Source organism: Nomia melanderi, chromosome 12 (assembly GCF_051020985.1).
Source record: "Nomia melanderi isolate GNS246 chromosome 12, iyNomMela1, whole genome shotgun sequence".
Classification (NCBI taxonomy): domain Eukaryota; kingdom Metazoa; phylum Arthropoda; class Insecta; order Hymenoptera; family Halictidae; genus Nomia; species Nomia melanderi.
The window spans coordinates 1,389,084-1,415,236 of record NC_135010.1 but is presented as its reverse complement, the minus strand read 5'-3'; the positions used below and the strand labels follow the sequence as shown (position 1 = coordinate 1,415,236).

The 26,153-nt window shown below is 32.7% G+C and overlaps 1 protein-coding gene across 8 annotated transcripts in view; it reads left to right on the top strand.

Moving 5' to 3' along the window:
- Window positions 1-227: 227 nt before the first annotated feature.
- The window catches only part of LOC116426355 (putative G-protein coupled receptor CG31760), a 151,996-nt gene continuing 126,070 nt past the window's right edge, over window positions 228-26,153 (top strand). For all 8 annotated transcript variants that reach the window (XR_012999876.1, XR_012999879.1, XR_012999878.1 and 5 more), the window contains exon 1: window positions 228-660. The gene's annotated coding sequence lies outside the window, so the exon portion shown is untranslated. The remainder of the gene's footprint in view (window positions 661-26,153) is intronic.

Here is a 26,153-nt window from a genome sequence, read left to right as displayed (position 1 = left end):
AATTTCTATCACAAAACCTCATCGCCCCGAGAAAGACAGTTTTTATCGTTTCGCGCTTCTAAATTGATTATGTACAGAGTTAATTGATTGCGAAGTGGGGCTCGACGAGAAGGGGTTGGTTACGGGATCAAGAACAGAAGGGGTAGGAAGTGCACGGATATCGGCAGGGATAAGGCTGCGTGGTGAGAGCCATAATAATCCCGTTCCCAGTTCCGTTTTGGCGGACGGGTCCATAAGAGGAGCCAGGAGAAGAGAAAAGTCCGTAGGCTGGTCGCTCGCGCTCGTAGCGTGTAGCCGCGGTACGCGCCGCGCAGCCTGTGTGTCCATGGTGGATTTCCTCGAGTGGAGGCAAAGTTTGATTTTGTGGAGGGCGCACGCCCCGCTCCCAGCTGCATAACCGACTGGCCTTTAAGCAGTCACGAACGAGCCTTCGCTCGTCGCAGCCGCAGGGAGGTACGATTTTTCCTCGCGGCCGCTCTCTTCCCCTTTCCCTCGGTTTCTCCGTCGCAATAGCCGCCACGGACTCGTCCCTGTACACGAAATCGCGCGTGCAGTTTCATTCACCGATCAGTGCCAGTGACTACGTTCGTCGTGTTCGACCATTTCACCCTGGACGAGGGATTTCTAGGAGTGGAGGGCCAGGACCCAGGGCTGTCGCAAGTAAGTACACTCGCGAGTATACCCTGTCCCCTTCGAGTCCGTTTAGTCGTGAAATTACTGGTTAACCTTACATCGTTCAGCCACACGAACGGTCGTTTGCCAAGGATACGTCCAGCGTTCCAGGAATCTGGACTTGTCCCTCGAAAGTCTCGGGATTCGATAACTCTCGCCGCTGGCTTTGCGATGGACAGATGTAGGCGAGCTTATTGAATTCGCTTACAATTAGTAGAATTGAGATTGCGATACTCCCGACAGGCTCGTGAATTAGGGTGCAGCGTGCATGGGGCACTTTGATGAATATGCAAATTGCTGTTCAGAGATTTGCTGGTGAATCGATAGAGCCGAGCGTGGATGATGCTTCGAATATTTGAAATCGAAGTCGATGGGAGATAGGTATTTGCTGCTGTTCACGGGGATGCATTCTTTTTGTATGTGAATCGGTGTTTATGGACGGGTGATTGTAAACATTCGATCCTGTCCGATGTTAATCGTGTTGCTAGGCGCGCGTTTTAGTCCTTCGTGCAACATGTTCTCCGCTTTAAGGTATATGTTGGTCATTAGAAAATATCCGCGTATATACGCGCGTCCCACGAGATCATTATTTTCTGATTCTGCGTAATATATCTCAAATAACATCAGCCCTTACGCTGGAAATGTACACCTGATGCATCCCGTGTTTGAGGAGAGCCTTGATGCGATTATATCGATGATTGGAATGCTCGCCTTGAATGTTAACTGTATTGTTTAATAGTGGTCCATTCGACGAATAAGGGAAACAATGTTTTGACTGACACGAATCTGGGTAATTTAAGTGTTAACGAATAACACACGATGTTTCTGGAGAAATTTCGTATTTATTTCTGGGAATATCGAAAATCTATAGTATTCTAATACTATTGCTTACTTATTGTTATTTTAGTAACGTGTGAAGACAAGAGAATAAATATTATATCGAACAGTTGTTTCTTTACGAAAAAAAATAATACACTTATATTTATAAAGTGAATACAAGGAAATTAAATCAGGTAATAACGCAATTTTCATTCTCTGCAATTATAATTACTTTTAGAATACATATCTGTGGGGAATTTTGAAATTCGAATGTAAAAAAATTCTGTAAAATGTCGAAGTGGTGTTAATGTTATAAAGGTTATTGAAGTGAGGGAAGATTTAAAGAAAGTTCTTACTTCGAAATACTTGTGTGTAATTTGAAAATTACGTTACATTGATGACAATAAGCGAGAAAGAATACACGATAAATATTGAAAACAATCAATTATCAATATCCATTTAAATAATGATATAATTGTAAACTGATTTTGCGATATTATGAACTACCGAGATCACAGTAATTGTTATAAAAGCCCATTAAGAAAACAATAACTGCTTTGATGTTTCAGCGTTTAAATCGAAAATATTGATAGCATACAATATCTTCATAGTACTCAATCAATGATTAGGCTCCTTATCAGTTTTCGAAATTGGCGTCAATTTCTTCCCGAATTGCCTCTATTATTGGGATTAGAGTTCTTTTTGGTAGATGAAGTTATTTCCCCGCCCACGACAATAATGCGAAGGCACGTTGTAACCTTAACGAAGCGATATCCGGATAATAGGGGTGAAACAACAATACGATCGATATCGTTTAATTGCATCGGCGTAATATTAATTTTTTCAACTTAAATAGAAACAAGTATCGTAATTTGCTTTTTCCAATATGCTTCAAATTTTTCCTTCGTTATCACTTTTTATTATTCGAGAATTCGCGTATAACAAATTACCTTACTTCTGAACTTGATCTCATTTAAACATTCATTAAGTATATGCATTGTCATGACAATCACTTGTGTTTTTTTCTGAATTTTATGTCCAATATTCTTTTCCATTCAAAACTATTCTTCAAGTACAGAGTATCTATGTATGCATTAAATATTTTGTTAATAAATAATTGGAACAAAATGTAATTATTTTTAGTATACTTTTGTTTGAAATATTGTTAATTTTAGTGATCTTGTCAAAGAATACAAAATTTTGATAATTTTAGATGCTTGTTATTACACTTCGAAGATGTTATCAATAATTATGTATTGAATTTGCAGTGGCAGATAGTGTTAAAGATAATTTCATAACTAGTAATTAAAGAATTAACAAAATGTAATTCGAAAATAACATTTATTAGAAATGTAGTATTTAGTATAAATGAAATAACGAATGCTTCTTCTACTTGAATACTAGATTTAGATAGTACATGAGAATTAATCAAATTTTATATTAGTAGTTTTCCAAAATCCACTCCAGTTGCAAAATTTATAAATGAATGGAAAATCATAACGAAAATAATCTATAAATCAAAATATGTTTATAAGGGTATTTCTGTCACGGAAAGCTAAAAATTATGTTTTTATAATGTTTCCATAAATTTCCAATATTTTATTAAATTTAAATGTTTGAATTATCGAAGTACACGTCGATTATAAGTAAATAAATCTACGGATCAAGCAACATGGACTATATAATATTCGAATCCAACTGGTTGCGTATTTTTATCTTACAACATCCGGGACATTCTTAATTGGTGAGACTCAATCAGAGAAATTGGTTCCTGAAAGCGGGACGCTCAAACAGCTCTAATTAGAATTTTACTGCTTCGCTGATAGCTGAGACTGTTATCACAGCTCAGGAAATCATTAAGTCCTTTGTCTTCGTATTTACTATATTTTCGTATTTTAATTGAAGTTGGGACTAAACATATTTATTTTATATTGTAGAAAAAAATAGAACTTTATTTTTCATAAAGGGTGTGACGACTTTTTAGATTATGTGAATTTGTTTCTTTAATTGTTCCGCATAGAAACAATAAACGTGCAATGTAACGGAAAGCTTTATTTTATTTCATTTTTTTGTTATATTCTTTGAACATTATTTTCCGATAGTAGTGATAAATTCATTGTATTTGTGTTACAATTTAGGAAACAATAAAACAACGATTAATAAAGCATTTTATGTCTAATAATATTACGAATTTAAAGGAATGACGCAATCAGGTATGTAATGAAAGGAATGCTGATTTCATAATTAATATACCTCAGTGATTTATCTAAAAATGTTAAATAAACAATTTGTACGTGCGGTTACTGCGGGGTAACATTATCAGCACCAGGTAAAACTGTTTCTTACTCATTTATCATTTACTATTTTATAAAGTATACTAATACAAGTCTTAAAATTAAGAATTAAACCTGATTAATTTGAGTATCAATTGAGTATCAAGAAAAAACAAATTTCTGATTAATTCTAGTTTCTTATTTCATAAAATAGTAAATACATAATCAATTAAACACTACTGAATACACCAAGCCTAAGTTTGTAAAACAATAGACTCAAATCCACATTAAGATATATATAAACACTTGTGACAGCGATAAATATTTATTTTCTATGGATTATGGAAAAAATGTTAACAAGATTTTATTAACAAAAAAATGCAAGATTATTACGCGAAGCAGGGGCCAATTGTGAGCAGTTTACAGACGTACACGTCCGTGTAATTGGACCCAATTCACGCGCGAGCTTAAGCCTAGCTTTAACGCGAGAGAGTGATTAATCCGTGTAATTTTGCTGCAGTTGGAAAAAGAAGTAAGTGAAATCCTCTTTACTAGTTGATTACTTTCAAATATTGCTCATTGTTTTCGTTGTCAATTCTCATCAAGTTTCAAAAGAAGTAACCGTACACCAATTCTGAGAGTAATCTTTTATGGTTATGAGATGGTGTTTAACTTTTATAAAAAAATGAATTAATAGGATTAATCTGAAGGTCTTAATATTGGAAAGTTTAACAAACGTTGTATTGACAATAATTGAATATCACACCTCGTTTATGCTTATTTCTATAACAACAGATACAAAGGAACAAAAGTTAAACCTTTCTTTCGCCATGGCGATCATAAAACACTTATTTGTAAGTGAGAATAATATTTAATTTGGTATAAAATATTTATTGAGATAATGAAGATAATACTGATAAATACCAAAATTTCTAAAATGTTTCCAATATAAAATCCCACGATTTTGAATGGTCTTTAGGAAATATTTATTTTTTTGCTTTTTTAAAGAAATTAACGTATATAAAATTAATATTTTGCATTGAATCCATTTTTCACGATTGTGATTATTGGCGTAAAAGTAGGAACGTTATTTTTGTAAGATAAAAGATAAGTACTTCATATTGGAAACAACATGGTGTCTTACTTTTTGAACATTTTAGGCCTAGATCTATCTAAGATTGGTTTATTAATACTAAAACTACGGTACCAGTCAAAATGACTGGTTTCGATTTCTTTCTTTTGCAATTATTAATATTTTAAAAGTATTGAATAGTTGGAGTTATTTTGAGAATAAATAGTTTCACTTAAATACTATAATGAATACTCGAAGAAACTGAAAACAATTTATTGTTACAATCTTTACAGGGATTATATATTAATCGTCTTCAATGCTGAGTAGTTATAGTGTTAATGCTTCAGGTGAACAATAAAAATATTAGTCGATAATACAGAGAACACTACATTTACGGAACGAGTCAATTTGACTCATATTGAATTTGATAAACATTATTTGATTAATGTTTGGGTCAGTTTTGATTGTTGCAGTTACACAAATAGGTACCCCAATTGTCTACTTTTAAACCTCTAATTCCTAAAATCCAAATGAACGAATATCAATTTTTCTAACAACGATAGAACAAACTATATGGTAAATATCCATAAATCTAGTATTAAGATAACGATTTAAGAATCTAAAACGACAGTTCACTCACGTTCTAATATTTTGAAATTTCTAAAAGAAATAAAAATGGTACATTTAATTTAATTAGCCATCCACAACCAGGAATACACAATACAATCATATACATAAATAATCATCTACATAATTTAAAGTAGTAGTTAATGATCCAATGGAGTTGATGTGACTTAAAATATAGAATAAAAATAAAACTTTACGTGGTTTTTTCGCAACAATTGCTCACATTGTGAATGTCAATCTCATGCAGTCGGCATCATGCAATTCTAAAAACTACTACGGCATTCTAACACTTGCTTGTGGATACACTACAGGATCATAATTTTAGGTACATATCTCAAATTCGGTACATTTACTCTACCAATATTTACAAACCAGGGCATTTCCATTTACCGTTGCTCGTGGATACCTTAATGATATTTATTCGTATCACTAATTGTCCAGAGCAGAACGATATTCTATTTGAAATCAGTTTATTAAAAGACCACTCAAAATTTGTTATAGCAAAGCTCACGTTGAGATGTTTCATTGATAAAGTGATCTTTTACTTGCACAAGCTGTAGTGCTCGCTGACAAATTAATATCTCGGAACTAGTTGAAAATGCACGTGTGATTTGTTGCGTGAATTAATTATGCTCGTTTCGGTAACCCAGTTTAAAGCACAAAGGTAGCGCAAGGATAATATTTTCACATTTTGAATGGTACGCTCAGAAGTTCTTAAATGTTTTCCACTCTATGTAAACGAGACATTTTAAGAACGTGGTAAACAAGGTTGAACTTGGAAGTGATACTTCTTATTTCAATTTCTCGGAATACATCGTGAAATAGAAGCAGCTAAAAGATAATATACTTAGAACTTTCACGAACAATTTACGCCGGTAATCGACAATTTAATACAACTCAAGAATTAAAAAAATGCATTAGGAGAAAGTGGGACAGGCTTCCACAAAAAGAATTACAAAATTTGTTTTAAACATTACCGAAACGAACGATGGAAGTATAGTAAACCGAGGAAGTTCAACAAACTATTAACCCTTTGCCCTACAATATCGTGTCAGACTCGTGACGAAGATTTCAATTAGAATTTAACAAACATAAATATTATTTAATTTCTTTTAATGCAAATTACATATTATTCCTGTATTATCAATGATTATGCTTTAGAGGACATGTTGACATTAGATGAGACTGGATGTTTCTTTTGTTTTCAATAAATAAATAACAAGGTAGTTAAAGCGATCACAGTTCAGAAAGAAATCATGGGACCAAGGGGTTAAATTGATAAAAAGTGTCATTTTGTTAATAAAAATTTTATTTATTTAGCGAATTAATTAAAATTTGCGTATAAATATTATTAAATGTTTATAAAATATTCAGTTTAAATATAAGAATTTGTCAAATTTACTGATGTGCTATTTTTTTGTCCGTGAGTATAGAAGCTTGTGCGTATTGTTTTTGAATTCGTAAACATCTACTGTTTAATAATAAATGAGAAATTCATTTCCACAAAACATGGGGACATACAGGTCCAACTTGTGAATGTTGAACCTTAGTAATGGACCTGCGATACTAATGGTCCACGTAACTTCCAGTTATCTGCGTTGGTCCACAAGATAAATAACGATGACCAGAATTGTTTACCTCTTAGTTTACTAATTTGGTTTTCATTATGTATGGGTACACTCCTGGTTAGCAAAGTGTTTAGGATTTGCCAACAAGAGTATCTTCGTTGTATTTTAAATGTACCCTAGTGGAAAGCGTTTTACATTGGCAAGCAGTCTTTTGCTACAAACAGACGAATGGCAATGCACAAAATATACTGTAATGTATAAAATATACTAATTTTATAATGTAAACAACTACAACTAAATATACTTGGAATGAAATAATGGTACTTAGAGTGACAGAACACTTAAACAGAAATGGCAATACAAATGGAATCACACAATTCCCACTGGCAGTGAATTTGTTGAAATTCTGTATCATTAAAACACAATCTTCATTCTAAAAAATTTTTAAATATCTTGTATCTTAATGCATATTGAAAAAACAGTTATTAACACAACGTTTTATTATGGATATGGATTTATAACCAGACTATGAACATATGTATTACCCATATACAGGGGCATTCAAACGTTCCTGGCCAGATCGTTTTTAGAATTGAATCCATGTCACATCGATGTATCACAAAATACTAAGTTTAATATATTAAATACTATATATTAAATTATTATTATTACAGAAAACATGCATTTTTTTTAAACATTCTGGCTGAAAACCTTCGAAATATTGAATTATTTATTTCTAAAAAACATATGTATAAAGAATACGCTGAAAAGTTCTTAAAGCATTTATTGTGTAAGAAAAATTCCAAAAACTATCTGGCCGGGAACTTTTGAACGGTACTGTATGTGTATTTAATATAATACAGATGATTTCAAAAGATTTATTTAACACTAGGACTAGTCAAAATGACTGGTTTCGGTTTTTTTGTTACGTAATTATTGATATCTTCAAAGCATTGAATATTCAAAATGATCTTGAAAATAAATGGTTTCACTTGTACAGTATAATGAATATCTGAAGCAACAGAAAATAATTTATTGTTACAATTTTTATAGAGTTGACGTATCAATCATATTAAATGCTCGGTTGTTTTGGTATTAATCTTTCATTTTTACAATAAAAATATTAGTTTTCTCATACTGAATTTTATAAACATTATTTGGTAAATATTTGGGTCAATTTCGATTGATGCAGTTACGCAAATTGACTAGTTATCTGATGACGAATACTAATCATTATCTTGACAAAGCTTGAGTACTCCTTAAAAATCTATGAATTCTAAAGTAATCAGACCGAATGTAGTGTGTAAGCTTATTTGCTCTAGATTCCTTTGAATAACTCACTTTGAAAGCTGGCTAACAGACATCTTTTGAATACTTCCATGGTTCCTACATAATAATTGACTGCACTGACCTTCATATTTCTGCAACTGAAGCATTGAATGAATGGTTGATCTTTAACTAAGAAAATTTTTATTTTAATTGAATAAACGGGGAAAACAATTTTATTTAATCGTAGTAAAAATAAGTCTAGGGACAAAATAATTCACCTGATATTAATAAATGACAATAAATGATTTTTTTTAGATTTTCTAAATGAGATAAACAACGTATTTTACGTATTTTGTAACCGGTCAAAAAATATCTTAGTGTATGTTATTTTCACAATTACATACTTTTGTGTTATAGTATACAATATAATAAATATTTTCACGAGGAAAGGTATTGAACCCGCGAATTCAAAAAATTATGTAACTGTATAAGTAGAGTAAGCCTTAATACATTACAATTTTTCGTGCCGAATTTCATTTAGAAGGGGTGAAACCCCTCCTTAAAAGAAATGTAAATTTTTCTTCTCCGTGGATCATCTTGAGAACGGTAAGAAATAGTGAAGAAAAGTTTCAACAAGAGATACATTGTTCTTTTACGTTTATAAAATTGAAAAATAACATCTTTCAAAATGTTTAAATGTTTCAAAATTTTTATTTTGAAAATGATTGATTTTACCCCTTCAAAGTGAAATTCGACGCGAAAAATTGCAATGTATTAGGCTCGACTTACTCTACTTACACACAAAGTTTCATAATTGTTTGAATTCGTGGGTTCGATACTTATCCTTGTCAGTGTTGAACATATTGAGTTGTATGCACAATTATATGGATATCATTCATAATCAAGATCAATAATTCATAAATATAATGCGTAATTTATGTTTTTCCTGGCTGGAAGTGTCATATGAACGAGTTGTTTAAATATGTTTGGTTCCCGTTGTAGTTAAAACACAAAAACGTTAATATTTTTATAAACACAAAGACATTAAAGCACTTAGGTTGCAGATAAAAAGTTTTGCTAAATTTATTGTTAGAATTTAGATCTTTGAATAACACAAATTGCAAAATATTCTATAATATTCTATACATACTACTGCATAAGTATTTATAAAATCGTAACAATTTACGGAATATGCAGTTACGTAATATTCAGATAAGTTTTTATTGTGTCTCCACGAGATTTAAACTGATTTTCATGGTTTAAAAATAAAATGTTATACACGGTAGCTCGTTAATAACAAATGAAATATGTATTGTTTGCGGCAATATCAAACTTCCACCACTTTATGTGATCCTAAAATAATACAATTCATATTTGCAATGCAGTTCATAAGTTAGTCATCGGAATAACAGACAGTCCCTAGACTAAATGTCATGGACTTTAGTTTAGATAAATTAAATTACATGTAGCCCGAATCAGAAAGGAGATAAAAGGGTTCAGATAAAAGAATTATCTTATACTACTGTATAACCTCTTTCCTGATACTTTCATTAATTTAAAAAGAAATCGCAATAACTGATATTTTCTTTAAACATTTGTATTTCATATTTTTTAATTATTAAATTATATATATTTTTTATCATACAAAACTACATAAAATTTCGTATTCAATCGTTATAGCCAGAATTGGTTTGGTCGGACCATCTGTTGCTAGGAGACACCCTGTTTGATTAACAGAACGTCTGGATAGTAGAACGATCAGAAGTTAGGGTACTGTATTTCAGAATCAAATAATTAAATTGATTTATGATGATGCGTGAGTTATGGCTTTGAAAATAAAACGATGTGATGCTATTTACAAAATACAAGGTGACAGTCTTTATGAGAAAGAAATATTATTCAGACTTTTTAATATTAATAAATTTTTCGTATCAAAAATTTTGATACAAATTAATACACTTCTTGTTTATCGATTTAACGGATTAGCTAACTATTATAATAATAATTTTAGTGTTAATATTTAGGTAATTGTAAATCTTTGTAGATTCAATTATAGAAATTGAAATCAAAGAAGAGTTTGTTTGCTTTACTACGGTTTGTATCACGTTTCAAAGAGAATGAAAATTTTGTTAAATACTGTTAGAACCTACATTATTTTACAGTTTAGATAGTCGTACGAGCTACAAAGACATTAAATTTAGAGTATAATGATAGTGCATACTATTTCAACATTACTTATACAAAATATTCAATTAATAAAAAATAAAATTGAATACGGATAGAATATCGCATTAAAGACTACTTAATATAACATTTAAATTAATAATTCTATAAACAAAGGGTAAAATATGTTACAATATTTTTTATATGACTGACAATTTTAACCATTTAAGAATGTAATAATAAGTTATTAGAATATTTGCCATTTGGGAGTCTTTATCGACAGTGAACTTCAAGACAATACTAAAAAGACAGAGACTAATCTTGAATAATTACTGGAGGTCAACTTGTTGACACGTTGAGTGCCATGTGGACCATTGACGAGAGGCATTGGACTGTCTCCTCAGACTGTTTTGATAAATTTCTATAAGAAGGAATGGTTTAAATTTCTTTAACCTGTTAACTGTGAAATTTGGTTTGAAAAATCTCTCATTTAGCGCACAATAGAATAAAAAAATAAAGTGTATACTTGTCAAACGCTGGACGAATGCACTTAGGATATATTTTAATGAAAAACGGAAGCAAAACAAAGAAGAATTACATGTTTATCTGAAAAAATAAATAATTCATCGTTGAAAGAATTACATAGTATAATTTTAAGCTTTAAGATGATGTGTATACTCGTCAAACACAGTTAACTGGTAAATTATATAACTATTTTTTTAACTATTTTTTTAACGGAAATATGTTTTCTTTTATTATAGAGCATTTTGTATATACATTGCTCATTTCTCTTCTGAATAATTATTTTTTGTAACCATAAATAATGTAAGACATATTTTACAAATACGCATAATTAACGAAGTAACGTGAATTATGTTGGCTTATACGACACGAATGAATTTAACGCGGCACGCAACTTGTTAATAATTACATCCCTATTATACGTTTGCTTAAATTGGTCTAAGTTTTATTTATATTCCTCCACTGTTATTTCACATTTCAGTTTTCCTTTTCATATATTTCTTCTTTCTTTTCCTGTTCTATTTTGTAGACATAATTCTGTTTTTATGCAACAAAGTTAAATTATTATTAACATTAGACCTATCGTACCAGTCAGAATGACAGGTTCTAATTTTCTCATTCTGCAATTACTGATACCATAAATATGTTAAATATTTGAAATTAAATTCGAAAATTAGTAGTTCCTCTTACCTAATATATGGACTATTAGAAGAAATGAAAAAAAATGTACCTTTATAATTTTTATAAGAAGTACATATTAATCACATCAAATGCTTGGTAATTCTAGTATTAATTATAATAATACAATAATGAATATACGTATATCTCGATATATGGCTTTATATGTTCCAGCAATTAAGGTTTTATATGTGTTTCCTGAGTTCTTAATCCGCAATGTTTCTGATGAGACAGGGCATGCAACAGTGTAATAAGTGACACGAAAGACTAAGGACGGAGAAAATTGCGGCACACTTCAAGCGCTGTCAGCTCCGTGAGAACCAGAAACGTGCCGTGAAAAAGGAGAAGCATAAAATGAGCTACAATTCTCTCAAGGGGTAGACTTTCGCGTCGCTTATTGTACCTGTCTTATGCTCAATGGTGGAGAATTTTGGCAACGACACAGACTCTCCGTTAGACCCTGAATCCTTCTTGGTGAGCTATTGCGGGGAATGAATCTTTTGGTATTTCCAAGGTCAATACTCCGTTCCCTCAACTGCTAATACCTAGCACGCGCCTGCCAGTGGATGTATACAGTGCCTCTCAACCTACAGTCAGCACGTTGACTGCCGCAACAATTCTGAGCGTTTTCCATAATATTATTTATCCTTAATATATACCCTAACAAATACAAGCGATATTAGAAATTACTAGTAACCCTTCCGCCACAATAGACGAGATATCCGGCCATCATGATGTATAATGCTATGGACAAGATACCTGGTCATCCTGATGTCGTCGTATAATGCTATGGACGAGATACTCGACACCATGATGTACGTACGACTTATTTCGTGTATCTTTATTATTGATGTGAAATGTTTTATTTAAGAATTTGACACAAGTAATAGATTTTTAATACATGTCATAGTTGGTGGAAGGTGCTTGAAGATGGTAGATATAAAATACTCTATATTTTACACTATTAGAGTTTCTATTTTTACACAATTAGAGTTTGGTGGATGACAAGAACTGTAAACATTATAGAAGAATTATTCGAGTATTGCAACAGGGACAATTGTAATCGATGTAAAAGTATATCTAATATACAAAAATATAATCCATAGAAGAGAGTCTCATCTAACAATAGAATGTGTAGTTTGCAAAAATAATGGCCGACGGAAGAAACTAGATATTTTCGTAAAAATTGTTCCCCCGCATTATTCATTTCACCATGCTTCCAAGCAATTCATACAAAATAATCAATAAGCACTCCAATTGTGTAATATATGGAGTATTTTATGTTTATCACCTTTGAGCACTTTCCGCCAACGATGATATGTCTTAAAAATCCGTTACTTGTGTCAAATTTTTAAATAAAACACTTCATATCAGTAATAAAGATGAACGAGATATTTCGTCCATATTATTGTACGACGACATCATGGTGACGAGATATTTCGCACACAGCATCGTTTCTTCGATATCGGGGAACCGAGATGTCTCATTCATTGTAGTGAAAGGATTAACCCGTTGATTGTCACAGTCGTCACCGATGAGCTTCCAAATTGCTTAAAAACAGATACAAGAAGAAAACCGATGTCACATCAAAATATTTCGTAACAGAAGTAACTAAATAACAGTGTAATTTAAGAACTATGATACCAACTCATTTACAATTAATTCTAATACCATTTGCCTTTGTTATGAAAGAGTAACTAATATTACACAAACTGCCTAAAATCCTCGTGGCGGTGAACTTGTTAATGATTTGGTATCACAGTTTTCACGTTACTATTATCTAGTTACTTTCGTTATTAAATACTTTTATTTAATACCAATTTTCTTATTGTAATTTTTTCAAGGACAACACATTAATTTAACAATTTAAGTCAACATGTTAATAGTATTCAACAGGTTTCGTTATAAATTTTGCTATTGTATATTATAGATAAATTAACCAACAGGTCATACAATAAACGATCTATAAATTATTTATTATAAAGTTTCAATAGCATGCAATGGATGGAATTAATTTGTATGCTATTGTATAATTTATATTTATGTTTCAAAGTGTCACGGGCTTTTGTCTATATAATCCTGATATCTCCATAATATTATTATAAATTTAATTTCTTCACGCTTAATGACGATATTTAGTATTAATTCATTTCGAGTACGCGCGGTAAAGTATATATTTTACTGTTCTAAAATACTGTAAAAGGTGGAATATCGTTGTGTTTTTCATATTTCGTATTTGTATTATATATTCTATTATATTTCATATAACTAGTTGTTGCTGATCTAAAATTTCAAGAAAGAATTTTTCTTCTACTTTTATAATTGTACGGACAATGAGTAGTATTACGAAATATAAGATCATATCATAAATAATGTCCCTACTTATCTTACTTTATAAGATATGTTTTATACTATTTCGGAGATGGCATCAAAAAACTGATCGAAAAATGGGAGAATGTCATACACAACGGCGGTCAATGCGTCGATGATTAAAAAAGAATGCAAGTATTAATTTTTTATATTACAAGTTAGCATACGAAAAACGACATTACTTATAGGATGACCTAGTAAGTTCACCTACATAAGTAAATATACATATTCACATAAATACATCTTCGTCGAGTAAAGGTCGAACGAAGCCGAGATTAGTGATATGTACAACGTATATACCTATATTTGCATAACTGATTCTGATATTAAAAATCTCTCCATTAACATTATTTAGGTCCAAGAGCAAGTCTTTACAATTTTTGTGATCTTTAAAGTAAAGGATAGAATTTTTTAAATAGACCTTTTATAAATTCTGCATGGAGATTTAACGGTTGTTACACGTATCGCGAATGCACTTTACTGAGGATAAGATACATTTAAATACATTAGGTGTCTAATTAGTAATCTCGTTAGAAATAGGTAATTTTTCGTCTGCGAGAAGAACTATAAATCATTGAGTTCTATGTACTTATTAATTCTCGGTTTCCACTGGATTTACCCAATGTTCAACATGGACAAATTGTAAAATACATTGGAACTATTAAAAAGGAAAGTTTCTATTTATGATTGTTTTTTTCACTGAAGTATTTCTTTATTATCAAATCTAAACATGTTTCTAATTTTTCAGACGTACTGCTATGCAGATTGTGTATTATAGCTTTCCCTCTATAATGTCGCGTCACATGAGATCCAAATGCTCGTACATAGTATTATGAGTATATTTTGTATTTCATTTGTGAAAATGAAATAAAATATTGCGAAATGGACAGAAAACGATAACCGAACTACGACCGTTTATGTTATTTAATACATAAATGTGAACATACTTTGTCTCACTTTATTACTCATGTGCTCATACTTTCTCTTTAATTTTCTCTCATTCACTAGATTCGTAAATCAAGATTGACGAAACACGAGACTTACCCTCCGTAACGTCTCATCGAATGCGTACAAGAGAAATGAATTGAGATAAGGTACGCCACACGTCTGTGAACAGTTATAGGAGGGTGTACTTGCTTTTGTTCTGCCTCCTTCATTTGTTTTTATTCTTTCCTTTTTCGCAATTTTGTTACTGTCGCATAACACCATAAAATAGAGGGAACAGAAATAAGGTGATGGAAAACAATACTACTAACACTGGAATACTATTTATAATACTATAATACTATCACTATAGTACGTACTATATTACTATAATATTTACTAACACTATAGTACGTACTATATTAATATAGTACTAACACTGTAGTGCCACTATATTACTATGGTACTAACATTGGAGTGCCTGTTATATTAATTACACTATAGTACCTACTATATTACTATAATATTACTATAGTATCTACTATACTACTACTTGATGACAAGTTGGTTTGTGGAATCGTACAAGAATAAAAAGGATACCACATTTTACTTCCTCCTACCTTTGAAGTTTTCATAACCCTTCGTGTTTTGTCGATTTGTAGATATATTCGTTTCCGTCAATACCGGAAAAACGCGTGAAAAGGGTAAGGCTGTTTGACTTGAAAGAGTAGTGAAACTACAAGATACCAATCAGACTCACATTCGTCTGTCTGGTCAACTTGTCATCGATACACTGTAGAAACATTAATAAAAGCAGATAATAATCTATACCAAACACACCCAATTTTATTTTTACAGTACACTGGTTTAACACAAATTATTTTTCTTTTTATACGATTTTGATTTAACACGAATTATTTTCCTGTTTTCAAACGATTTGTTTGATTGAACATTATCAATCAAGTTTTAACAAATTTTTATATGGTTTATTGTATTAATTTACGGCATTTTAAGGTGTAAAACCGTCTCTATTTTTCGATAGGCACAGTATATTTTTTACACAATTTTTTTACCCGGAACATATCTATTGTGTAAAAACAGTATTAAGTGTATGTGTTAGAAAAAATCGGAAAGCGTATGGAGAACATCGGATGTGTAAGAAACGTGTATGCAGATAATTTAAGAATACTGTACACACGTATGCATTCGTTCTGAGCCACTGCACATTAAACCGTAAGTTTGCTACACAGTCAACGGTTTTATTTGAACCTGTTAAATATGCTGCGTGTTTCAAAGAATTAATTTCTGTAAAATTTTACACTCTGGACCTACAAATTTTACAGGATATTGAATGTACACTTTTAAAAAATCACGTAAAGTAAACAGTTATATTTTGTTTATTACTATGTTAAAGTGTGAGAAAAAATTTTGAATGAATTTAATGAAACTTTCCTTACAAACTGAGCGTTTTTACTTGAGGCAATAATTTTAGGAACTTATGATAGGAAAGATGTTTACAACACTACAAGCTCAAGACGCTTGACTACACGCCATGTTGTAGATATTTCGACCGACGATGAACGGTAATAGGTACATGGTGTAATTGCAAAATGTCTAATATTATCAATGAAATATGATTACTTCTTGTATAAACTAAATTTCGAAGTTTGTTGCATACTCTTCAACCGAAATTTTCCGATACTTCCAGCAGAAAAAAATTATAACATATGTATTATTCATATAATACTTTAAACCAGTAACGTTTTACCAGTTTTTTGTAAACAATCTCTAAAACATAAGTTAAACATATAACCTCGATGAAGTATCATTGCTGGTTAAATTCACAAAAATTATAAAAATTAGAAAGTACTTATATAAATACGTTCTTACAATTTAGCTATAATATAATTATATATTTATCTTAAAATTTTATAAAAGTTATTACCGTATGCTTTGTATCATGATATTTATGTATCCTTAGGGAATGATTAGAGTTTCTTTTTTTGAATCATATTTAAAAATGATAGCCATAGAACACGTCAAATTTGGATATGAAAAAAATAGCAGATTGCTGGTTACTATAATTTGAACCGTTCTCCTTATCATGAACAAAAGAACTCAATTAATTCTCAAGTATTCAGTATGGACGTAGCTATCGTAAAGACAAAAAGAAATAAATGTAGTGAAAATTGAAAAAAATGGCGCCTTAAATTTAGAATTTCGTCTCTTTGTATTTCTTTTGTCTTTAAATAACTCTACAAATCAGAAACGAATGCATTTCGGAATGGTTAACATATGAATGATACTCGTGTATGTGCTGATGACGCATGAAAATTCAATCAGTACGATAGTGTTTGGAGATATCCTGGCAACCAATACGAAAAATGTAGTTTCGAGAAGAACGCGTTTGAAGTTTTGAACGAGAATTGAAAAGGTTCCGAAAATAACAGTATGAAATTGTTATATATCGGTTTCGATTGAAACAGTTATGGAGAACCGAAATACAGTTTTAACTGTTATTGTATATCTCAACTACGGTAAAATTGCTTGACCAGTTAACTGCTTTTAACGAGTGTACACATCATCTTAAAATTCAAAATAATACTAATTCTTTCAACGATGAATTATTTATTTTTTCAGATGAACATGTCATTTTTCTCCATCTTTCTTTAGTTTTTATTGCGTGCACAATGAGAAGTTTTTCAAACCAAATTCCACAGTTAACGGGTTAAGTCATATCCCATAAGAAGAAGAGTGTATAAGTTGTAAGATATATTACATAAACAAAACATAATACTTTACTAATTACTTTATTCAAAATTTTACTGAACTTTACTACTATTTATTTTATCAGAGTGCGAAACTAATGCTCTTACATATAATGAATATATCTTCATATATTAAGATTGGTACAACTATGGATCCCGGTCTTTTTAGTCATACCACCTATAATCTAAGACGTACCTACGAACAGAATTGAAGGAAAATTATTACCGTTACATATCCTGTATCGCACAAGCGTTGGAAAAAATTTTTTTTTTGGTTACTTTGCATATAAATCGTGAACCCATGTCATGCATTTTAAGCATTGGATTATATTTTCCTTATGATCTTTCGCGAAAATTTTACAACATTATGCACTTCTAACTTTCTTAACTTCTTTCCTTTTTTGTATGGTTTCTTCATTGCTTCTTTCAATTTAGTTTTTATATTTTCTATTTCTGCTCTGTGTAGACCAGATGTTATTTTTATAGATGAGGGTGTACCTTTACAGATTTGTTGATTAATATTTATCAAATATGGAATAGGAGATAAATAAACAAATGATAAGAAAGTAACAGCGAACTTGTCCAGAGTTATTAAGACGTTGGTAATTAAATCTAACTATACGAACTAATATTGTTGACACTAATGTGTATTTTCGCTGTGTCAGAAGCGCTGTGCTATGATATTAAGTTTAAAATTTAAGAAGTAATCTGATATAGGACTGATGTACAATGGGGCTCCGACTTACATCCTAATTGGTTCTGAAGTGGGCGACGTAAGTCGTGATACACAGGATATACATGTGTACTTCTATGCGAACATATACATGTATCTGTACATGTATTTATCAGATTAGGAGAATTTTCTTTTAAATGTATAAATATAATAGGAAAGATTACATTTAACGAACGTTTACAAAGAATCGAAGAGATCACGATGTCCACAAATAATACTGGATCATACTGGATGGCTTTCTTTTAATGCCATTAAAATACGTATTTATCTTTAAGAAACGCTCTCAAGTTTTAGTATTTTTAATTTAGTTTCTAAGTTTATAGTATTTTGTAAATAATGGTGTTAATTCTCGATTAATTATACTTGTATACTTATGTTTACTTTAAATATATTTCCATGAGTTTTTAAACTGTGTATAAACGATATAATCTGAAATTATTTACCCATACAAATTCCTTACTCGAGTAAGTTTCAGATTAATTCAGTTAAAACTAAAGACAGAGCGAAAAATATTGGGTAAAAACAATTGATTACCGCGTTACATAGAGACGGCGTAACTGCGAAACGACGTAAATTGGAGGTCGTAACTTGGGGTCCCACTGTAATATCGGTTGTGAAAATCCAGAAGCTAAACCGGTATAACCTAGAATCGATATAGCTATCTAATAAAAATTATGACTCTATTTCAGTTTTCCATAACTGTTTCAAGAACCGGAACAGATATCATAACTGTTTTCACCCCAAAGTTTTGAGGGTTTGTGGCTAGGCTATGACGGTATCACGCAGAAGAATCCAAACTTCGTTATTTATTTGAATATTACTTCGAAATGTTTAAAAAACATTTTTAAAAAATTATATTTTTGAAATATGAAAAAGACGGGTCTTTAACCCGTTACATTAGAAACAGCCTCCAAGCCTTTTACACTCTGAATATTTCGCAATGAAGTATGATATGGATTTATTTTTATAGGACACTATTAAAAAAGCTGTTTACAGTACGCAGTCCTCAAATGTAAACAATTATAAAAACGATGAAGTAATAGAAGCGTGTATCGAATAATATTAGCAAAACCCATAAAAAATGTAACGTATGATATTGAAATAAGGTCATTGTACAGCGTACCCCTGAATTTGAATTTGGTACACTACTTCTCACAAAATACACAGAAATATGTAGCGGTCCATGTAGTTTATTTGTCCAAGATTATTAAAAACTATAGCAAATTTATGTGTGCCAATATGTTATTTTATTATTTCGCTTTCATTTTGTGCGTTTACTTAACATTTACGAAGAAAACAGTAAATTTATGAATACTCTATATATCTGTAGCAACTCAAAATTTTATTTCTATTCTATTACCATATTTAAAAATTTGATATACGATATCTTCCACAACTTTTGAATTAAACAAAATTAGAGTTTCACAATTTAATTTTCTCAGACATGTTATAAATAGGTACTCTTCAGATTGAACAAAACTGATGATTAGAGTAGTAAATTCTGTTTAATTTGACGTTAGATATCTTAGATTAAGCTGAAGAAAATTGTATCAGTATCCATACATGTAAATGAAGTATACCTATACATACAAATTTGAAAAAATAAACAAAATAACTGCTTTTCAACAATTAATGTTGACAATTCAGGTATGAAATCTTATCGCGCAATTATATATATTATTTCCTGCGTATAAATTCTTGATGTCACATTAATCTATATACTTGTATGAAAATGATATAATTGACTCATTAGCAACAAAAGATTTAATATTGCATCAAATTAAATACTGAAACTGTCTTTAAAATACACAAATATTGATATAAAATATGAAACAAATACATTGTTAAAATTCCGAGAAAGGTTTCCAATAAATGGTAAAGTAGGTCTTATTTCGGACATTTATCATGAAGAAGAATTAGGTGATTGATATATTCATTACTAAATGTGGGTTTCGTAAGTTCATAAAAATTAAATGCTTTAGTAGTTTCGTATAAATTCTTTACACCTGTACAATTTGCACCATTGTCCGCATATACATATATTTTTTAGCGTGTCACATCTCGAGGAAAATCTCAGTAAGAATGTTAAAAAGTCTGCATTATGAAGTTGCTAACTAGTTCTAAACGACCGTCTTTTTTATGAAAGCGTACAAAAGCTGCCATTTGAACCTTTAGACTTTTCTGATTGCGGAAACGTTTTTCTTTTACAAATAGAAGCTCACGGTGATCGATTCCCATTCTTCTTCGATTCTAAGTTCTTGAAAGGTCAGGTTACCATTAACCAGTCCCATGGGGGTGAACGATCAGATAGTTACGTGGAGTTATTGAATATACATTCAAACATCGACTAAATTTTCTGCATTATAAATGCATAAATGACAACATTGAATGCGATTTTGGGAAAGGTATGAGATGCTTTATGTACACTTAATATTTGTCTACTAATTACGCAAATGATACCACTAAAAGTAACAAAGGAGTTTAAACAAATTAATACTAATGTTCTCTTTAATACTTTACTTCATATTATTTGTTTCAGTTCCCCTATAAATAATTAAGATTGAACTAATTTAATGACATAAACATACTTTTCTTAAACTCTATAATATTGTATAATCAGTAAGAGATACAGGTTGAAGTATTATATGTATGTCGGAAACTACAAATAAAATGTTTAATCACGTGTACCCTCCTTGTCGTTGTTTATTTAGGTTGTTTAAGGGGATATTTTCATTTGAAAAGGTTGTTTTTTGGCGACTTTTAAATTACTAAATTAAAAACTGGTGAAGTTAGAAATATAGAATTTTACATGCAAATTTTTTACATTTTAATTATATAACAGTTAATGTTATGTTAAATGTATGTAATTTTTGAGCATGTTAACAAAATTATTAAATATTAAGTGTAATGTTTTATTTTCTACAGCAGCCATGATATCTCAATAACCAGTGAACTCATTTCTTTGTCTTTGTCTGCCTGTTAAAGCATGTTCAGCTTTACTAACAGAAAAGTTTCGTATTTCAGTTTTATAATCTATATACACATTTTTTATATTCACGATAAAAATGTAATTAGATTAATATTCTGGGGTTATAAAACTGACATACAAAACTTTTCTATTATTAAAGCTGACAAACGCTTAAATCGAACAAACTGTATATGTAAACTAGGGGTTCCTTCATAGTCCGTCATAAAATTGTATCAATACGTGTCAACCATTTTTTTATTAGCTAATAAATATGAAATTTTTATAATAAAACGGATTTCCATTTCCATATGGCCGCCATTTTGTTAAAATACATTTTTCTTGCTTCATTTTATTATGTAAGATAATCACATTTATACAGATTAAGATTAATTGTTATTTGTTTATTTTAGACAAATACAAGAAAGTAAATTTTGGCAGTAATAAAATTAACAATTTCTTAATATTTAATAATTTTGTTAATATACATACAAATTACATACAAATTTTATTGTATGCTCTCGAAATATAAATATATAAATGCATACTCATAGAAAAATCAGAGTTCCTAGTTTTATTACTTTTAATATATTTGTAATTTAAAGGCCACTGAATAACGACCTCCTTAAACGAGAACATGCCTTTAGCGGTAATTCAGCTTTCTTGTCAATGACTTATTTGAACTTCTGGTAGTTCAAACAGTGCTCATGTATGAGTACGTATTATTTTACGCCGAGTGTGTTAAGAACTGTTCCTATAATAATTTCTCAGTAAAATAGTAGAGCTAAGGTTAATATTGAACTTTCTCATAATAGTATCAACCGCAGTGAATATATCACTGCCTAGACGGTATCAATGAGTGTCATAAGAACAATGCACAAACTTAACTTTGTACAGGAGGCTTGATTATAAAAAAGGATTTTTTTTTACTTTTCTGCGGCCTGTATTTACAGTTAAATGTAGAATAAGTGAATATTTAAGTAAAATATGTTTACAGAGATTGAATAAGGAAAACCGGGGCGAGATGGTACGTTATATAATTTAGTTAGTTATGTAAATACGCTATATAAAATACTTAATAAAGAATGCTATTATAGAATAATGTCAGTCCATAATTTAGTCTATTCTCTTTATACAGATATTATAAGTGAAACTTTAAAGAAATACTTACGAAATCCAAATGTATATAAAAATTTATCTTATTTCCAAGCAAGTTGATAAGATTTTAATAATTATTTATATTATTCAAGAATTTTACTTAAAACAATAACGATTTCGTAATTCTAAAATTTTTATTTTTTAGAAATACAGGAAACGAACAGAATTAAAAATAGTCAGACTGAGTTGATACGCTAAATCTCAGACATCTCACCCTAGTCGAGCTACATATGTGCACAGTGTTCATATAACTTCACTGTATTATCCTTTTTTTTAAGTGAGAGAAATCTTCTGAAGATATTCCCTGCCCCTAGGGGAGGGTTAAGGGTTATGTTGGATTTTCACCCACTATAACCCTTAAGGTAACCTTACCATTTGGTGCTGTAGGGGGTGGTACTGGATAACTCATCTTGAAACTGACTCGCAGCACCACCTCCTCTCCCGGAGATAGTTGATCACATTCTTTGGGGCGGGGGATATAGTCCCCAATCCGATCTTCATGATATGATAGTATATGGAGTTGCTACTACACCCACCATCACAACCCAAGTTGGTCTACTTAATGACCGGAGCCCTCATCCGTACCATCATCAATTCAAGCAGGCCCGGAAAATGGCGTGATGTACGGACTGGCCAAGGCCAGCCTAGCGGTGGTACTTAAGGTGCTAGACGTTACTGCCTGTCTCGGGAGGCGGAAGCAAGATCACTCTCCAACTATCCTTGCAGGGGCTCACCAGACTCTGGCCTGGACAAAAGGCCTATCTGGAGGACAGTGCTAAATCCACGTTAACAGGTCCCACCAGTAGAATTTTATGACTGATATTACAGAGACCGGTTCCGGCGACAGTGGTCGTTCCGGCCATTGGCTTGGACTCATAGTAGTAGTGACTGAAAGCCTGCATACTAGGCGAGAAACCCCGTTTTTCTAAGCTCCCGGTAGGTAAGTTGAATTCCAACAGTTGGGATATTGTCTGCCTAATAAATAGGGCGTTGTTAAGGACACCTGACGTCACCAGGAAGTTAACTCCATAAGATCTGCCATCTCTAAAAGTACGCTGGAAGCCTTCGTTTCTTGCGCGAGGCTCGCTGATTGGGCCTCGTTCCAATCTCACGCCCATGAGGACTGCGTCAGTTAGGGCTTAATGCTAGGTACGGTACGTTAAGCACCAAACTCATTCTCCCATTGTTCCTCCGCGACCTTCTTCTGTGAGATGACATCCTCACAGAAAGAGATTACTCCCGATCAGGACTTCCCCCTTCGAAGCATCTTCGGTATGAGAACTACGAGGGAGAAATCCACTGCTTTTCGCAGGATACGGTGCTGTGTGTCTCAGCAGGCATGATGTAATACGGCCAATCGCTTTTTGATCTAACACAGGAACTAAACTAACTAAAGCAGCCATAGTCGAGCACCTGTGTCGTTCGGTAGGTCAAGGTCCTCTACTTCTTGTCCAAGCAATCGTCCAATATGGGCAGGACGACCACGACAACACGTCGATCACCAGAGAGATCACCTCAGAGATTCGATAGCGCTATCCCCCCTTAGCGGATAGCACGACACAGGTCATAGGTGTGTGCCAGTTCCTCTTGTTTTAAGGTCCCCAGAATTGAAGCTGGTTACGAAAACATACGGCCTCAGTCTGTTTTGGAAACGCCCTGATTCTCTGACTTTGGATGCACCGGGCAATACTATTAGCAGGTCACTTGATGTCTAGCGAGACAGCACAGCAGCAAGAGCAGTTTCTCGCTAGGAATTTTGCTTATCGTTTAGATTGGCTATATGTCACCATATTGTTCAATAGTAAATTAGTATCAAAAATGAGAGAAGAAAAAATGAAAGCTGACCAATGAGACCCGCATTTCTCAGCCTTGCCATCAAGCCATCTTCCAACTGTACCTGTCGCACCTGTTTCAGCTTGACGGTTGGCCTTAATTCTCCATCCACCAGTACCACTATGTTGTCTGCGTAACAGTTGGAAGGGGATGGGGGATTCACAGTATTGCGCCATAGCCTATTTTTCTGCATGGAGGAAATCTTTCAAGGAGAGGTTATGTAGGATTTTCTTCCACTAAAACCCTCATGGCAATTTCACCATCCGGTGTTAATGGTAACGGCTCAGGGAATTCCGATCAGGATCGCTGTACAGCACCACCCCCACACCCGAAGATGGTTTGCCTCATTTCCGGGAAGGGCGCACACTAACCTCCCAGCCTCATGGTACGGAGATCGGCGGAATTGCCGCACCCACCGCCCCAATCTGGGTTGGTATACTGATTACACGAACCCCAACGAGGACCAGTCAAGGATCGGTGCTATGTACGGGGTTGGCCGGAGCCAGCTCTGCGGCGGAGCTTAGGGCATTACGTAATGCCCCCAGCACCATGCCCGTGCCCAATCCCCACCGCGTCATAGTTGAAGTTGAATTTAATACCGCCCCTTGTGAAATTCCATAGTGCACGTTTGCTTTTAATCCTAACATTGTGTCAATAATGGCCAACAACAACAAAACACAAGACCAAACCAAATAACAAACACAACAAAGCGAACAACAAGAACAGATATAATAAAAAAGGCAATAACAAAAATGAGAGACAATAAAACAGACTTTTCAACAAAAATATGTTATTTAATCGCAAACGTTCGTTTTATTCAAGCGTTCTTTTTCAAAGAAACTGAACTGTGTATTTTATTTTTACTGTTCTATTCATAGGAAACCGATCGTTATGTGATTGTTGCGTCTATACGCGCTCTACGTTATTATGTACGTTACTGTTCTTGCGACGACGAATTTCCAGTGACCTTGGCACAGGATATGGAGGTTTAAGCACCTAATGAAGGCTGGGAGTGCATAAGGTGCCTTCCACCGTAAGAACACCGCCGTGCATCCCGCCATCTTCAGCCATTGTGAAACGATTCAATCCCCAAATTGAGTCATCCCAGCCGCAGAGTTGCCGGATCTCTCCCCCCCCCCCCCCATTAAGGTCTCTACACTTCTGTATGTAACATAGAGGGTAGATCATCAGAGAGAAGTCCGTTAGTTTTACTTCCTAGTTCCTGCCATTAAGGCCTACTCCAGAAGACCCCTATCGGCGTGGGATCAGCTCCAATCAGTCGAAGCCAAAGACCAAGCCTTACCAACGTAGCCTCCCTTCGTAGGGATGCCGAGTCCCATGAAGGTACACAGTTGGTAGCACTGAGTTCACTTTCCAAAACTTTACTAACTCTCCAGGCTAGTGCTGGAGCAGGTGGGACGCTACTCACGCGTCGGGACTCTCAAGAGATCCCTAACCTAGCATACGGGCTTTCAACCACTGTCACTACAAAGCCAACATGAATGTCTGACACGGCCGAAACCGTTGGATACCCGGACCCCATAGTACCAATTACCACAGGTCTATTGGTGGGACCTGTTTGATTTTTTATACAAAAATAAGCAATACCTTCCATATCTAGGTATCTCGCCCATACCAGGGTTTGGTTAGCCCAGCTCGGTACCTTGAGATCGTCAATTTCCATACCGTAATCGCCATGCGACCCATAAGGGTAGGGTAGAATGACAGTGGGCTACGGA